At 39.5% G+C, this 19,206-nt stretch overlaps 1 protein-coding gene across 1 annotated transcript in view; it reads right to left on the bottom strand.

Annotated features, from left to right (window-relative positions):
- Positions 1–19,206, bottom strand: part of LOC120532880 (X-linked retinitis pigmentosa GTPase regulator-like) — a 359,951-nt gene that overhangs the window by 152,168 nt on the left and 188,577 nt on the right. The gene's annotated exons all lie outside the window — the stretch shown is intronic.

The raw sequence follows: 19,206 nt of genomic DNA, 5'->3' as shown, positions 1-19,206 counted from the left end.
ACTTCTTCAGAGGTCACTTGGTGGCCTCCCTCACAACATTTTGTGGATTGCCAGCTCTAGGCAGATTTACAGCTCTGTCATAATCTTTCATCCATCCATTTTCCAACCCGTTGAATCCGAACACGGGGTCTGCTGGAGCCAATCCCAGCCAACACAGGGCGCAAGGCAGGATCCAATCCTGGGCAGGGCGCCAACTCACCGCAGTACACACACACCCACACCAATTTAGAATCGCCAATCCACCCAACCTGCATGTCTTTGGACGGAAACCGGAGTACCCGGAGGAAACCCATGCATACACGGGGAGAACAGGCAAACTCCACGCAGGGAGGACCCAGGAAGCGAACCCGGGTCTCCTAACTGTGAGGCAGCAGCGCTACCACTGCACCACCGTGCCGCCTGTGTCATAATCTTTACATTTCTTAATGATTAATTTAAATGGACTGCAAGGGATATTCAACGACTTGGATATTTTCGTGTATCCATCCCTGACTTGTGCGTTTCAGTCATAATTTTTTACAGTTGCTTGGATTGCTCTTTTATTTTCACTCTGTAGATTATGCCATCATACTAACTCAACCCAAGTTAGACCTCCCAGATAAGATGCATTTATATTTCAATCAACTGAAACTCCAGACAGGTGATCTCTGTGCAACAAATTATGGAATTTCTTAAATCAATTGGCTGCACCAATGATTATTTAGGTGTGTCATATTAAACTGGGTGGATACTTATGCTATAATTATTTTGTTTCATATTTGTAATCTTTTGTCTTTTTTTTTTTTTTTATTCTTTCTGTCCACCCTGGCCATCGGACCTTACTCCTTTTCTATGTTAACTAATGTTGTCTTACTTTAATTTCTTATTTTGTCTTTTATTTTTCTTTTCTTCATTATGTAAAGCACTTTGAGCTACTTTTTGTATGAAAATGTGCTATATAAATAAATGTTGTTGTTGTTGATGTTTGTTAATATTTTAACTGTCTCAATGCTTTGTCTGTTTGCCTCCTTAAAATCTATACAGTAGGAGAATGGAGGGTAGAATAAATTTGGTGGGTGTAATAACAAAAAATCAGGTTATCTATTATAATGCTACACATTAACTCATAACTTCAATATAAGAAGATCTTAACAAACACATTGTTTGGTCTAATAAGGTTTTGTCGTGGGCATGTCTCTTCAAAAAAGTTAACCAGAACTGAGCTAGAGGGCCACAAGTGAGGGTTGTAAGATAGGCCATAGCACTCACATACTGTATTTGTTTGCTTACTTTGTAGTTCCAAATATGGCAATGCAGAAGAGGACCCGGGCAACTCTACCTACTTTTTAATAAACTTATCTATTAAAATTTTACCAACATTACATGAGGCTTTCCACCTCAAATCACAATTCTTTTTCTTTTTGCTGTTCTTTTGTTTTGCAACTTACAGAACAACATTGCCTTAAAATATCAGGCTACCTATGGTGCATTTATTAGCCACTTACTGCTAGGAAACAAGACCTTAACAAAGGCTTTGTTTGCACTACACAGCTCTGACTAATACATGCATTGTTATAAAAGCTTAAAGCCCCTAAGGTAATACTATATCAACTTTGCGACCTATAAGGATTTCCTTTATTTGTTTATTTATTTATTTTTTTAATCTTTCATTTCTTCACTGATGTGCAATGGATAGAATAATCCGTTTATTCCCATTTCCTTTGTAACAGTCTGGATTTGGCTCTGTGTTTGCACTTCCGTTCGCAAAGAATGTGCATCTGTCAAGGAGCCAATTGTGCTCAACCCAGCCTTACTGATTAGGCCCTACATATTATTTGTCAAATATCTCCTAGAGCCCAATATTTGTTTTAGTTTTTTTTCTTTCTTCCTATAATCTAATTGGAATGCAAATGGGCTCTAATTGTGAGAATGAGGGGGGTTGGGGGAGGTTAGAGGTAAGACGGCATTTGCGGACGATACAGTTGTCATTTCAAATCCTAGTTACATTCATTATCGAGCATACAGCTGCCTTCCTTTTTTTCATCTTTGCACACCTTGCAGCTGCCAATATTACTTCAACCCCAGGAAGTCAACAAACCTGCACAAACTTCCTTTCCTTCTTATCAGTTCTGTGCACACTAATTCTGTACATCTGAGGCCTCGGCTCGCCAGAATTATGCCTGCTTCCTAACACCTCTGTCTCTAGAGCTTTGCATTTGAAATTGAACAGACACGGAGCCAATTTATCATAGGCTGACATGTGTCATGTTCAAGGCATAACCAGAGGGACCTACTGTAGGCAGCGCATTTATCCTTTTGTTGTTGGTAAGGACCTAAACAATATAAGCAGCTATTAAAAGGGGGGGAATATGAACATAAATAACAAGACACCTGGATTGAATTTCATACATTTTCAGTAAATACTTTTTTTTCCCCTGCTAAGGTGGTGGTGTCCCATATTACAACACAAACCACCTCTTTTCTTTTGACAAACAATCACTGTCCTTGACTGCCAAGCACAAGAGTATTAGAATGCAAACTACCACAAAAATAGCTGATTGCTTAAGCAGGGCAATCTCTATCATTTGCAAAGAAAGATTAGTTAACCCTGCCAACACCAGGCCCTAGAAGAAATTCCTGGCAGCTCCATCAGCATACACGCTTTGATCAACATTACCTAAAATGCTAATAGCTGCTCTGGTGAAGCAAAAGACAAGCCAAGCTCAATCTTTAATCTCCTGAAGAAATGTTTTTTGTGTGGGGATGCGATGAAAACTCACCAGAAATGCACTTTACCTATGCGTGGGTTGCAGGCGGAGGGCCATCCCTGAATTCAATTGTGTCATTTGTTAGATATTCGGAAGCTTCCAGTATTATGACTGCAGCAGCTCCCATCCCCTCCTCACCCCACCCCACGCCCTGTGTTACACTCTTAATTCATTGTCTTTGGTAAATTGCTTCTTTTTTTACACATCCAGAAAGGTGTAGCAGAATATAATTTTATACATTTCATCAGGTAACAATTGCCAGGTACTTTTGAGGTGTAGTTAAAGGTGATACTGAACATTTACTTTTATTTCATTTTGTACGCATGTACAATACAACCTCATTAATGATGTTTGTTAGTTTAAAGAAGCGAAAGTGTAAACCAGATCCACAATTTTTTAGATTTAATATACCACATTACATTTCTGTGTGATCATTACAGTCTGATCACCTAAGTATCATTTCAAAGCCAGTTACTCCTGGGATGAGCAGGAGGGAGCACAATGATGACTAAGTCAATCTATGCCTGTGAAGATTTCTTATGTTATCTTTGTATAGTCCAGTCCAAATGCTATCCCCCCACCACCATTTCCATAATTTGTATAATAATGTAACTCGATTTGGGTGAGTGTGTGACTACAGTTTGTCTTTCCTTGGAATGGTGTCTTAACCACAAGTGGTTCCTGAATCCTGTCTTTCTCCAGACGCTGATGCTATAATGAATAAAGAAGGCTCAGGAAATATGGATGAATCTAAAATATTTACAATTAAACCATGAAACACTACAATTATATAAATAAGGTTTGGACCAGGGGTGTTTAATTATAAACAGGAATTTCCATGCTCTGTTTTGATTAGGAGTGAAAGGTAGACATGACTCATTGGACAAACACATGCATGTTTGAAGTTGACATTAGTAGTGCTAGCTGGTCTTTCCCCCCTTCCTATCAGTTGTAATCGATATGTTGTCGCAGGAGGTACGCAATAGTGTTGCAGAGCAAATTATTATTAAAGTTTTGACAAGTGAAGGAGTCATTCCATCGCAGATTTATTCAAGACTTAAAAATTAGTTTGGGAATGAGTGTCTCTCTCAGTCTTGAGTGTTTGATTGGTGAAAGTCATTCAGAAAAGGACTATCATCTCTTTGGTCCAGTTAAGGAATTTTTAGGAGGGAAGTATTCAACTCAAATGAGAAGGTTATTGGCGCTGTGCAAGAATGGGTCAACATGCACTAAAAAGACTAATGGGATTAAGAAGCTTCCTGAGTGCTGGATCAATTGTATTGCAGTGGCAGGAGACTAGATAGAAAAATAGTGTGTAAGACATTTCATTGTATTCAATAAATAAAGTATAGCTCATAAATTCCTGTTTATACTTGAACGTCCCTTGTATAAATCTGAGTCTATTACCAGTCAGTCCTCTTTGTACACATTTACCTTATAGTGTCTTTCATATTGTACAGTATGTCTCTAGTTTACCTTCATGTTGGTTTCATAGAAAACCAAATTGCTTTCTCTGTGTATGATCCCTGATTGAGAATAGACACATTCTACCAGTTCTGCTCCTGGGAAGTGTATTGTACTGTCACAGGTTTCATAGCAGAAGCGGTTTTCCAGCAATATTCCATATCGTTCCTTAATTAGAGCCTTTGCTTCTGCTGTAAATTTGTAGTGTCACAAATAAATTTACAAATGTTTAGAAAGGAGACTGTTTTGCACTTATTTAACATTATTCAATTTAAATATGGTATGACATTCAGTTTTGTTTCCAGACTTGCACCTAATATTGCAGGAAAAGACTCTGCAGTTGGATTATCAGGGTTCAGTAAATGTAGACTGACTGGTAAAATTAAATACTTGTTCACAGAGTTAGTTTTCTGCCTCAACACCTTGGTTTGGTAAAATTGCTGATGCTCTACCAAATTGTAATCTCACAATGACTTCTACCCTCATTCGCGAACAAGGCCACGTGGTACCTGGAGAGCTGATGTTTTTCCACTTGGGGCAGCTGCTTACATCTTACCTGCAAAGAGCAAACCACTTTTTTTCAGGAGAGTACCAGGTTATTATCTGGATGTTCACTCAGCTATGAATTACTGCAGTGTACGCCAGAAATCACACTCTAACTAGGCCAATTGAAAACTGTCATATACAACCTGAAAACTCTCCACATATTGATTGTCCCTTGATATCAAACCAATTAAAATAAGCAAAAGAAGTGAAAACATGTCTCACTTAAGGATTGATCCTGGCAACACTAAGCTGAAGGGCTTAGAGAAGACTGATTATACATCTGACCGGGGGGGGGCGAGGTACGCTAATGCTCTTTCTAAGTTCCCTGCAGGTCTTTCCCGGGAAATCCCACCAGGAGCCACCACCTCGATTAGGGACACATCACTTCCGGTCCCGGCCCTGAGGACGATATCACTTCCAGCCCCGGCCCCGAGGATGACATCACTTCCGGTCTCGGCCCTGAGGACGACGTCACTTCTGCCCAACATCCTATAAAACTTGACTCACATGAATCATTTGCTTTTGCAGCCAGGAAACTGCATTAAACGGGTGGCTGCCCCAAACCTTGCCATGCCTCGTGTCTCTTCTTGTAACAATATATATATAAACTGCTCAAAAAAATTAAAGGAACACTTTGAAAACACATCAGATCTCAATGGGAAAAAGAAATCCTCCTGGATATCTATACTGATATAGACTGGGTAATGTGCTAGGAACGAAAGGATGCCACATCGTTTGATGGAAATAAAAATGATCACCCTACAGAGCCCTGAATTCAAAGACGCCCCAAAAATCAGAGTGAAAAAATGATGTGGCAGGCTAGTCCATTTTGCCAAAATTTAATTGCAGCAACTCAAAATTGTACGCAGCACTTTGTATGGCCCCTGTGTTCTTGTATACATGCCTGACAACATCGGTGCATGCTTCTAATGAGATGACAAATGGTGTTGTGGGGGATTTCCTCCCAGATCTGGACCAGGGCATCACTGAGCTCCTGGACAGTCTGAGGTGCAACCTGGTGGCATTGGATGGACCAAAACATAATGTCCTAGAGGTGTTCTATTGGATTTAGGTCAGGAAAGTGTGGTGGCCAGTCAATGGTATCAATTCCTTCATCCTCCAGGAACTGCCTGCATACTCTCACCACATGAGGCCAGGAATTGTCGTGCACCAGGAGCCACTGTACCAGCATAGGGTCTGACAATGGGTCCAAAGATTTCATCCTGATACCTAATGGCAGCCAAGGTGCCTTTGTCAAGCCTGTAGCGGTCTGTGTGACCCTCCATGGATATGCCTCCCCAGACAATCATTAACCCACCACCAAACTGCTCATGCTGAATGATGTTACATGCAGCATAATGTTCTCCACGGCTTCTCCAGACACTTTCACTTCTGTCACGTGCTCAGGGTGAACCTGCTCTCATCTGTAAAAAGCACAGGGCACCAGTGGTGTTTCAGCCAATTCTGGTATTCTATGGCGAATGCCAATCGAGCTGCATGCTGCTGGGCAGTGAGCTCAGGGCCCATTAGAGGACATGGGGCCCTTGGGTCACCCTCATGAAGTCTTTCTGGTTGTTTGGTCAGAGACATTCATACCAGTGGCCTGCTGGAGGTCATTTTGTAGGGTTCTGGCAGTGCTCATCCTGTTCCTCCTTGCCCAAAGGGGCAGATACTGATACAGATGATGTGGCAGGCTAGTCCATTTTGCTGAAATTTCATTGCAGCAACTCAAAATCGTACTCAGTAGTTTGTATGGCCCTCATGTGCTTGTGTGCATGCCTGACAATGTCCTTTTTTTAAATATTACTTACCCCATGTAGTTTGTAGTAATGTCTGAGAAAACTTTTTTGTGCCCTGATTTCATGTAGAATAGAGGTGAAAAAGATTCTGAAAAGAAATCTATGATGACCAATGGTGGAGAACAGCAAACTATGTCAAAAAGTGCATGAACAAATATCATATTACTCATGTCACATAATCCACATTTAAAGTCTGACAATGTCACAAACACATATGTTTACTGAAATACTGATATGTAAGCCACTTCCAGTAAAATGCTCTCATGATCTAAAGCAAAATCCACTTACAGAAGATACAAATGAGCAATTCAATTCTTGATCCACCTCCCATCATTACATTTCTATTTACATCCACAACCAAAGTACCTCTGGATTATTTAACAGCAGGCTATGAAACTGCAGGTGGAGTGGTGGCTCTGAGGCTAGGGATCTTTTCTGGAAATTGCAAGCTCGCTGGTTTCAATTCTGCAAATGCCAGAAGTGATTCCACTCCCTTGGGCCCTCGAGCAAGGCCCTTAACCTGCAATTGCTCAATCCTGGGTATGACATTATCCTGTATCAAGCCTTGTAAGCAGGTCCTTCAACTTGCAGGGAGAATTTGGGGGTTGGTGGCAGGATTGGCACTCCAGTCACTGTAAAAAATACCACACGGTTCCATTCCTTTTGAACAAATGTGGTGCTGAGGTGTTGAACGGTTGTGCTTGAGTCCTAATTTGGGATCCTGAGGTGGTTTGTTATTTTGTGGCTATGGTAACATGCTGTATCAGTGCATGCTCCTAACCTATGAAACTGCATATGTGAATTGATGTTTTGTTTGTTGTAACATCTTGGATATGCGCAAGTCTGAGGCATATTCTATTCCTGATAACATTTTCATTCACTTTTATTTACATTTTAATGTTTTCTAGTACATTTCTCTCAGCGAACTTTTCATTGTCGATATCACATGAAATGCAATGCCAGCCACTGAATTAACTGTTACAGGGCTGGACTTGTAACCAATAAATGTGAGAGTAGGAATGTCTTCATTTCAAATGGTGGGGTGTGTCTGAGAATGTTCTATTTTAGTTCATGATAGCATTTTCCAAGAGTGATTTATATCACAATGTTTTAGCAAAAATACATGTGTTTGGGATGTTGTGAGCATACTAATAGGCCATGGATTATGCAATATAAACAAGCTGAAAATTTCTCATTGATGTTTTCATATATTTTGCTATTGTCTGTTTTTCACTGTTGATTTCTGTTCTACTAGAAACCTCTTTGTTTCTATTCTGAATGAAAGAAAGAGATTGAAACCCTTTTCAGCCATTACTACAATCTACATGGCAAAAATAACATATAAAAAATATATTTTACACTGGTCAAATATAAGAACCAATTAGCCTATGGTTACAGGCTCTGGGAAATAGCAGAAACAATGTGATCAAAAGTGGCTGAAATCTAGTTATTAAACGATACAATGAGAAGCTCAACATTGCGAGAGGAGCTCTTTGAAATGAGAGGAGCCAACTGATGCATTTCAAGCATGTGGATAAGAGGCTAAGTGTGTACAAAGCACAGCCTAGTGGGAGAAGAACCAGGACACACTGGATGGATTATACCTTTATAAGACTTACCTGGGAGCATCTAGGTTTTAATTCCCCAAGAGAAGTTGGACATTGGCCTTCCTACCTCTGCATCTTGCTAAAATAATCCTCAATAGGAAAAACACATTGAAAGTCTAGTGAAGTGGAATTATGTGAGGTTTTTAGTAACTGGATGAACAGATTTTCAGTGTTTGAATTTTGTTTGCTCCTTTAATTGCCTTGAAACATTTTCTTTTAAAAGTGATTTTTAACACAAATAAGCAATAGGTACAAATGGAGTGGATGCTTACTAAATGTTGTTTAAAAAGTGAAAATTAACATGCTTGCTTCATCCAATGTGCCACTTCATCCATACTTACTAATAGTATTTTTTAATAAACCCTACCTTGTTGATGAGATAGGTGGTAGCAGCTAGAGAAATGTTACTGAGTGACAAATGATCTTTTTATACAGAGTGACAGCTCATGCAAACAGTGACGTGCAGTCAGTGCTGCTGGGATAGCAGCAATAACCACCACTTTAATGTGCTGCCCAACAATTACAATAATAAAATATTAATTTATAACACATATTTCCCTTGCACAAAGAGCTTTACATATTACATATCTGTAGACCAGATATTAAATATGTTTTATTTGCCTCCTGATCAAATAAAATAAATATGTAATTGTTATATTTGTGGTAATCGATATTGAAGTAATGCCTCCTTTTACATTCTTGTTTGTAATGGGAAAACACCAGGAACAAAGCACTTAGTCTTGACATCCTTGGTATTGGCAGAAAGGGGAAAGAAAGGGGAAAAAACACATCAGTGTAAATGTTTTAAACACTTATGCAGTTTCTGTGGGATATGTTTAGACAAGCACAATATTAAATGAAACAGGGTACCAAATATACCACACATTTAGTTAAAAATATCAGTATAATTAAAAGCACTAATCAGCCTTTGATTAAGAAACTATTCAAAAAAGGAAAATGAACATCCGAAAATGGGAACCAACAGGCCAACCATAGTACTATATTATGCTATACTATTAATCCCTGTGGATTAATAAAGTATATCTAATCTAACCCAATTATTTAGACTTATCAGTTAAATTATCAGTAGCATTTTTGGAAAGTGAGTCAACGATAGGTTCTCTGAAATTAGATGTTCTGAGAGTTGGATGTTGTGTGAACACCTTATTATATGCAACACTTAGCAACGCTATATGGAATACCGTTGTGTACCTGTTTTGACTAAATACTGAAAGATAACACTACAATGCTCAAGAGATGCACAATATGTATATATATATGTAAAGTATACTCTTTTATATTGTAAGGCTTCTAAACTCTTTTGGGACTCCCCCAATGGGACAACAGACCGAGGAGCACCCCAAAGTGCGATCGCCACATCTGTGGAAGATAGTATATTGGTTGTCGGGGCAACCACAGGCTCCCAGTGCTGTAGCAGCTCACCACAAAAACAAATCTGAAATGTTCGCAGTTGCGCTATCTGCACCTGAGGTTGACGGGTGATGCAAGGAACATTATAGCTGCAGGGAATAGTATTACTAGTAGTAGTACAGTAGTACTAACCTGGCCACAACCCTGCCTGATTGCTGTGTCTCTGTCTAGGAGAGTGGTAGATCTCGCTACAATAAATAACCATGCTGTTCCTGTTTCAAGAGGAATAAAGTTGGTTTTGCTAAAGTACTGAGACTCAGCTTTGAGTTTTGGGGTGCAAGACAGAAACTCACACGTCACAATTTGGTAAATTTTTTATTTGTTATTAGGGAAAGTTTTTTGCTACTCTGTCTCCTCTTCTGGCCCCACTGCTAGCTCATCCCACCACTGCCACCAAATGTGATGATGTGGGTTTGGTTCCATGCTCCCATCCATTGTTTGGGAGCCCTTGAACCCAACAACGTCGATAATGTCACCAAATGAGCTAGACAGTTGAGGCAATAACAATTGAGCAAGGGGATGGTATAAAAATATGTCAACAAAAACAGTGTTCAAATAAAGTGCAGTGCTTTCCAAAGTCTTATAAATAAATAATCCATAAAAGAAACCGTGGAGGTTAAAAAACACACAAAAGCAAACAGTCCTTTAAAAATCAGAGGTTAAAACGTTTCTTACAAGAAGCAGTCTTTTCAACAAACGACAATGCCAAGCTCGGTGCTTCTTTTCGGTTAGCGTTTCACTTGCTTCTCCCGCTTGGGCTTAGCAGCAGGCAAGACACTCTCTGCAGCTGCCCTTTTCTCCTACATCCATTCACACGAGACTGGAGACCTCCCGATCCCTGGCTTCGGTCTGGCACTCATCCCAGTCCCGAGACTTGGTTTAATCCAATGGCCAGGACGCTCACGCTGGATACTCCCCGACCAAGCCTCAGGACTCCCACTGCCTTTCCGGCCTTCCGTGGCCAGTCGCCTTTCCCTAGTCACTCCCGCTACCTGGTCGCTCAGCGGGAGCAACATTAACTCCAATGCCTGGGTGTAGGCCCAACACCCTGCTTCCTCGCAGCTGCCCACGGGCGTTCGTTCGCTCACCCACACGCTCCGCGTGTCTCTGTCTCTCATGCACCACCTTGCTTCCCTGTAACCTCCGTCCTTTCTTCCTTTTCTCTTTCCTTCTTTCCTTTCCTCCCTTCTCAACTGACTCGCGCTTCTTTTATACAGCGACGGGCCATAGCAGCTGCAGCACATTAGCCACGGGAGCAATCACGATTGTGGGCAGTTCCTCACCTGTGCACCTGGGCCTTGCTATGGCCCAACGCCCCCTTACTAAGCCGCGAGCATGGTGATTATTTATTTAAAAACGGCCTTTGCTCAGCGAGCTGTGGACCCGTAACACCACACAATACACCATTGCTACGTGCAGCTGATAGTTCTAAAGGAGCAAGGGTTAATTGAAAATTTGAAGATATAAGAAATAAAGCTGACAGGTCAAACCCTAACTGTTTGCCTTTCCCAATCTATTCCCTAACTAAAAGGTTGTTTTCTGTAAGAGGTTTATCTGTAAACTTTGGGCATTTAGAATATGACACCACCATCTTAAACAATGGCAGCATGATAATGACGCACACAATAACACTGGTCCCTTTAATTGAACATGGCGGTTACTGTAAAATGGTGCCTCCATAAGTGTAATTTTTTTTGCTTCAGAACAAAAAAAAACAAGCAATAAAAACAGACCAAAATAATTAATAAATAGACCAAAAAATGAAAATCATGACAATTGATAAATTACCAGGACAACACAGGTTTCACAAACAAAATAGGATCTAAAAATGTGCTTAATATTATCAGGAATCTTTGGAAGAACTTAATGGAAACAAAATATTTTCTGTCTGCTAATGGACAAACAGTATAACACTGTTATCTCATATTCTTCTTTTTTTCCTTCAGTCTGAAATAAAAGATGATGCAATAAATAAATAAAATCTAACTGCTATAATTTTACTGGATGTTCAAACTGAGTAAGTATAAACATAATCCTAATGAATATTGTAACTGTTAGCTAAGAATTAGTAATTGTTGTGATATGAACTTTTGTATACAAGTTGATAAATATTTTGTATGTCTTTATTTGTAACTTAGACAAAGCAATGTAATATTAGTGTTACATTATTGATAATAGCAATGGTTTAAGAACCCCTTTCCCCCATTTAGGAATGAGTCTCTTTGCAATTTTATGACAGGGCTGGGGGAAGTGCCTCAAACAAATTTGGCTAATATTTCTCTGCTGAAGTCTCTTAGTCATCACCCACAGGAAAGCCAGGCTGCCTAACTGCCAAGCTTTACCTTAACACATGGTTTGGTGGGCAGGTGTGAAGGTATTTTGTTCATTCATTTATCTGAAGTATGACTGTTTGGAACTGGCTTATGTCAGAAGCTTTTAAATACCATGACGCCCTATTGGCTCTAGGGGTTGGACAGAAAACCTATAAATTTGCTTGCTTTACCTCACCCTCTTTCTCTTACCAAACTGATGAATGAACATCTCACACCATGAACTGAAAAGGACAAAACATAGAAGAAAAGAGCACAGTTCGGCAGCCATATTGAGACAGGCATGCAGCCTGTTCTGAAGAAAGCTGACCACAAATGATGCCTTAACTAGAGACACTGTAAGTAACTAACAAGTCTGTGTGCCGCCTGAAACTACACATCACCATTTATTAGGTTGCATGGTTGCCAATATTCAAATGTACTTCGCATATTGTTATTATTTATGAATATTATCGATAATACATTATTTACAGTGTAACTTAACTCCTGCTTGTCTTTTACTAAACCTAATTGCCTGAGGTTATAAATGTAGAATGGAAGGTGGACAGAAGTTATATGGTACAATATATTATAAACAGTGGCAAGTCTGTGAGATTTGAGACATTCTGACAAAGGTCTCATATTAATAATACAAAAGGGGAAACTAGAGTAATATAATACTCTACCAAGACAAAACAGAAACAAATAAGAACATTTGATTAGAGGAGCAAAAGGTAGGTTTTCTGAAGTTTTTGAAATTTGTCACAGTGGTTTTTAAAAAAGGTCCCATGCATTTATCAATAAATTTCCTGAATCAACTTATTACTTTACAAGGTTGTTAGGTTTGTCAGAAGCACCTGGACAGCAGCAAACACAAGGTAAGAACACTCATAGCTAGACTAGGTGGTGGACCAGTCCCTTATAGAGTGCACTTACACTTATATGGAGGTAATTTAGAGTTCATACCCAGACAAAGAAGACAGAATGTGCAAATAAGTGACAATGTTTGTCAAAGAAGGTTTCATATTTCATTTTGGTGATTTGCATTATGAATAGTATCAGTAAAAACTGTAGATCTAATAGTTAAACTAATTTAGTATAATAAAGTTTTTATCTATAAGAGACTAAGATTCGGCAAATTCGTAAGCTCAAAAAAAATTAATGTTAAGCTAGAAATGCAATACTTTGCCTTTCGTGAGGGCTCAATAGATTAAATGTGTTTCTAGGTGTTTTTTATTTTTTTGGACATTTCAACATGCTGTTAATCTTCTTTGTTTTTTCCTTTTGTAGATGTATACTGACAAAGCCCTTCCTTGACTCTTAAAATTGAACAGACACTTCCAAGTGGCTCTTATCTGCCTACCCTGGCTTCAAGGAAGATTCTTTTATGCCTCCCATTTTATTGGCACCCTAAGGGCTTTATCTTTGGATTTTGTTCTCAGAATGGCTCTGTGCTCCTAGGAATGCCCTACAGCCTATACAAGTATATCTGCAGTAGATTCAGAACACAAATTGAAGCCTTTTGAATTACAGTTATTCTTCTCAGACAATTTGGCCAGAGTCCCTACAAGAAACCACTGAGCCCACTGAGTCAGATAAAGATGTCAGGCCAGTGAACTGTGACAGTTTTGTAAGTCGCTCTAGAATTCTACCAATAGAATAAAACATTTGCATTCTGGCAACTACAGGACATCTGCACTGATGATCCATAAGTACAAATTCAGTAGTCACTTTATTAGGTACATCTGATAACTCTTTTATATTGTAAGGCTTCTAAACTCTTCTGGGACTCCCCCAATGGTACAACAGACCGAGGAGCACCCCGAAGTGCGATCGCCACATCTGTGGAAGATAGCATATTGGTTGTCGGGGCAACCACAGGCTTCCAGTGTTGTAGCAGCTCACCACAAAAACAAATCTGAAATGTTCGCAGTTGCGCTATCTGCACCTGAGGTTGACGGGTGTAATAGAATGCTGTAATAGAAACCACAGCATAGAGAGAAGTGTGTACATTGCTTCTTACAGGAAAAGGCGATAGAAAAAGTGCACTTGAATAAAAGTGCACTTTTGTTATACTTTTACACCAATATATGTTCCTGTGTTTGAACGACACGGGCAGATGGGGAGTGTCTGATTATTGCATATAGCGCCGAAGATACTGCTCTTTACCATTCTTTCCTTTGCATGTCCTGGAGTACAAAAGAAACAGCATACAGCAACATGTGGGGACTGGCAGGAACACTCAATAAAACTGAATAAAAAGAAAAGCAAGTGACGGTGAGATACGAAGAAGGCAGCTTCGCCAGCGTTTGTGTGTCAGAACCCGGTTGGTGGGTCGGGGGGGGGGGCGTTAGTATGCATCGTGGTACACTGCAGAGCTATAGCGCGTCTTTAGTGAAAACAGCCGTGTCAGATGGAGTTGTATGGATTGATTCTGAACGCGACTGAGAGAATGAAAAGTGAATTAAAAAAAAGCTAACCTTTACAAGGATCATAAATTGCACCAGCTGTTACAGACTGGAATCAAATGTATGCTTTTATTCTAAAACAGTAAGACTAAGAGCAGTTTATTTCTCAAAAGGGAGCGGCGCAGGATCGAACTCATGAACTTTTGATTCCCAAGTGGGAACTGATTCTATTGAACCACAGAGGCAGTTACAATAACCTGCTGTCAATGTCGCATGTTAAGGCGGCTTTTTGTTTCTGCAGTTATATTTTTGAATAAAAGCGCAATTGTGTTATTCTTGTGAAAATGTTTCTTTGCTATTTGGACTTCAAGCTTCATACATTATATAGTTTATGTCTACATTTTGTCATCTACTACTAGAATATAAAAAAACGTTTCTGTTTTAACAATTTGTTGACACAGATTACTGTAGAAACGGAACAGACATGAAATGCGTGTGTTCCAAATAACGATCTATTATTTCCACTCTAAAACTCCACTTCACTCCCAGATACTCAATCAAGGCATGAGCTGGGAGAAGTTCGTGCACGTTCTAAATTGGGTGGGGGATGGAATAGCCGGCTGCTCCTAGCTTCTCTTTATCAGCACATTTAGAAGACAAAGGACGCTGGCGGAGAGGTGTGAAGGGATTTAAGAAGCAGTTTAAGGTGGGACGGAATTACAAGTTTTTTCGTAGGCTCTGGTAATTCTAGTGCTAATGGAGTGATGCTGCCCCTTTTATATTGTCCCCGGATGTGGTCCAGGTGCTCTTCCTGCAGCACTTCCTGGTGTGGCGGAAGTGCTGCAGTCAATGGTTTCGGAATCGTCCAAGCGCACTCTCGTGTCCCGGGGGAGGTATTGCCTCCCTCCCGATCTTTTCATCTTCCAGGGGCCTCATGTATAAATGGTGTGTACGCACAGAACTGTTGCTTTCGAACGTTTCCACATTCAAATCGTGATGTATAAAACTTAAACTTGGTGTAAAGCCACGCACATTTCCACAGTACCTCATACCCTGCCATACGCAAGTTCTCCGCTCGGTTTTGAAGACTGGCGCCACCCAGCGTCAAAGCAGTGCTACTGTTCCTGTGTGGTTTATCTTTCTTTTTCAAATCAACATTACTGACGCGGCTTTATAAATACACTGAAATTAACAACATATTGTTTATTAGTTTAATGCATCTGATTGTAATTAACCTGTAACAATATAATGGTCCACAGAATGGTCAAACTATTCTAAATACAATAGCTGCTTTAGTGTTGTTACTCTCACTGCACCTTCTTCTTCTTCTTTCAGCTGCTCCCGTTAGGGTTTGCCACAGCGGATCATCTTTTTCCATATTACGCTCACAGCACCACTCGGAGCAGCTGATCGTAAAGAGAATTATCGGTATGCAGCATCAAGCACATGTTGCCTCAGCCATGCTTCCTATTTGAACTGATTCTCACATGGCAAACGCTTCAAAACCTTTACTGTACAGACCTCGCGGTTTAGAAACAGTTTCATACCAAGAGCTCTGAACACACTCTATCAGTCCATCAACTGCTCCTTGTAGAACTGTTTGTACTTATAAGTACAACTACCTGTAAACTTGCGATACAGTTATAATTTTGCACAACCTGAGCCACTTTAAAAAGCGCGTATTTACATATGATGACAATATCATTTTTAAGATGAAATGCAGCAAAATATGTTTATTATATTATACAGATAAAACTTTAACTGCATTTAAATAATCTATATTGTTAATAATTAAAGGACACGGTGTCGCTACGCTAGCAAAGATCTGGTGCTCCATTCACAGATTGTTCCTGCCTCGCACTGTATGCTTCACTGGGACTGGCATGAAGGATAAAATAATTAAACATGTACTACGAAGATATTTCGATGTTCCTTAAAAGTTGTGAAGATTCGGCGTTATAAGCTTACAGATGGCTTAACGTCTGTTTACAGAGCTGATTGTGTGGCGATTGGGTATTTGGAGAAAAAAAAGGAAGGACAGGGATTGGGGGTTAGTATGTTTGAAAGAGACAGTACTGCTGAAATAAAGCACTTCATTGAAGGTCATGCACAATTACTGTGCCACCGTGTTCCCATGTTTAATAACATGCTTTAACTTCTATCACCATGAAAATGATATCACGTATACATCTCAGTATTTTAGTTATTCAGAGAGCTGTAATATCATGAATTTAATGGATTCTGTGTCCTGTCGGAGGTAGAGAAAGTCGATTTAAGAACCATGTAGTGATTCACACACATAGAGCACATTGAAGATCAAATACAAAATAAAGCATTTAACGTGCTACTTAAAAACCAAAACTGTTAGAGTCCAAAGGAGAGCCAAAAATTTGTTACCAAAGTACCAGTTGAAAGAAACCACATGAATTAATGGAGTTGTCCACAGTCTGGGATAGAGAGGTGACATTAACAATGACCTTTTATCCTGCCACCTCAATGGTGTCATGGGCTGCACACATTGGGATCATAACCAAGGAAGCATATAAGCAAATTGCAGTGAATGCAGGTAAAGAAAAAGGCGATAAAATGATGAAATATAAAAACAAAATTCTTGGAGAAGTGACAAAATCAAAAATAATAAATCAAATCTATATATTCAAAAAAAAAAAATAGTGATAGAAAACCTAGGAAAAACTGTACAGGAAAAAAGTTAATAAATTAAATAAAAAACACTAATATAACAGATACATTCACATGAAATGCAAAAGCTCCTATTTTTGGAGTCATATCTGTTTTCTGCCTGCATGACGCAGCTCATACTTATTCTTAATGGAAATTTGTTTGGAAGGTTCCATTTTTGATGTGGAATCTCAAAGAGACAGCAGTATACAGACTTTTGATATTTAAAAACTTTCCTTTTAATAGGCACTGTTGAATTCTTCTCCTCTTCTGCTAAATGAATCTTAGGCTGGAGAGGTCTGTTAATTTTTGACACTGAAGATGACCCACTTAAAGGTTTTGTTTCTTTTTTCTAAGTATTAATATAACCACAGGGAACTCCAGTTTCTGTACTACACCATACCTGAAGAAGGGGCCTGAGCTGCTTCGAAAGCTTCCATATTGTAATGTGTTCAGTTAGCCAATAAAAGGTGTCATATTGCTTCATTACTCATTGCATCTGTAATGGCTGACATGGTACAACACGCTACTACTAAATCTAACTTGAAACAGACAACATTCTGTGCGACCTCAATTACAGATTAATTTAGTCGTTTAAATTTACCTCAAGGGGTTACAAGGTAGTGCAGTGGTAATGCTTCTGCATTGCAGTAAGGAGACCAGCATTCGTGTCTCAGGTCCTCCTTGCATGGAGTTTGCATGTTCTCCCTGTGTCTGTGTGGGTTCCCTCTGGGTGTTCCAGTTTCCTCACCCTGTCCACTATAGGTTAGGTGAATTGGCAACACTAAACAGGTCCTAGTATATGTCTGGTGCGTATGGGTGTTCACCCTGTAATGGAGAGGTGCCCTGGCAGGGTTTGTTCCTGCTTTGTGCCCTGACTGCATAGGATAGGATCCTGAATTCCCCAAACCAAACCGTACCTCTAGTTTGGATTAAGCGGGTTAAAAAATACAATTTACCTCAAGAGAGTTTTTTTCATCTTATATGTTTTTCCCCTGCAGTTGGCTGGTGCCCTGCCCAGGGTTTGTTTCCTGCCTTGCATCCTGTGTTAGCTGGGATTGGTTTCAGCAGACCCCCGTGACCCTGTAGTTAGGCTATAGCGGGTTGGATAATGAATGGATGGATGGATTTTTTTCCCTTTTAAACAAATCCAATTGCTGCTCCTGATGGCAAAACACTCATCATTACAAATTATTCAAATAAGAGAAGAGTCGCATATGTTACCATGAACTCCTTGATTGGAGGCGTGGGCAGACTTCACCATCAGTTTTAAATCATCAGCTGTCTGTTTCATAAATGTTATAGTTAAGAAATATGAACTATAACTATGCATAGACTCTCCACACCTAATAACTAAAACAGTACATCAGTGTAATTTTTACATCAGAATATGGTCAGTCAGTCATTTTCCAACCTGCTATATCCTAACTACAGGGTCACGGGGGTCTGCTGGAGCCAATCCCAGCCAACACATGGAGTAAGGCAGGAACAAATCCCGGGCAGGGCGCCATCGCACCGCAGGACACACACACACACACCCACATACCAAGCATACACAAGGGACAATTTATGATCACTATTTCAGCCACCACAATCTTGTTTGGGGCAGTTTTTAATAAAATAATATTATAAAATGCTATTAAAAATGTGTATTTTTTGTACTCTACTACTCAAGTGTAATTATATTCCATTATCATTTTTGTTTTTGAATGTGACTCAGTGTTACTGGAATATTTAATAAAAAAAAATGTAATATGTATTTGATGAAGTAAATAAAGAAGCTCCAAATTTCAAAACAGTTATTTATATCCTTGAACGTTTCATCATGCATACATTCTCTAATTAATTACTACATGTTTGGTTAGCACCTTTACCCAAGGAAAGTTATGAACACAGGATACATTATAACTACTTGCAAATATTTTTCACATTTGGAGAACAAGCAGGTGAAATGAATTTCACAGGGTCACACAACAAGGCATAGGAGGGAATCAAATCTGTAACCTTGTGGTTTCTGGTCCAGTGCCTTAGCCACTATGCCATACTGCCTGCCAAGAATGCGGGATGCATCCTTTTTACTGGCATTAGAAAATCACCTTTCTATGTAAGTCACATTGTGACAAAAGATGACTGAAGTGTGTTCTTCTGAAATTTCCACATAACACTTTTCCCTTTAACTAAAATATGTAGATTGTTCTTTCAAAAATACCAGACAC

Source organism: Polypterus senegalus, chromosome 7 (assembly GCF_016835505.1).
Source record: "Polypterus senegalus isolate Bchr_013 chromosome 7, ASM1683550v1, whole genome shotgun sequence".
Taxonomy (NCBI): Eukaryota; Metazoa; Chordata; class Cladistia; order Polypteriformes; family Polypteridae; genus Polypterus; species Polypterus senegalus.
This window is presented reverse-complemented; position numbering and strand designations above follow the sequence as displayed.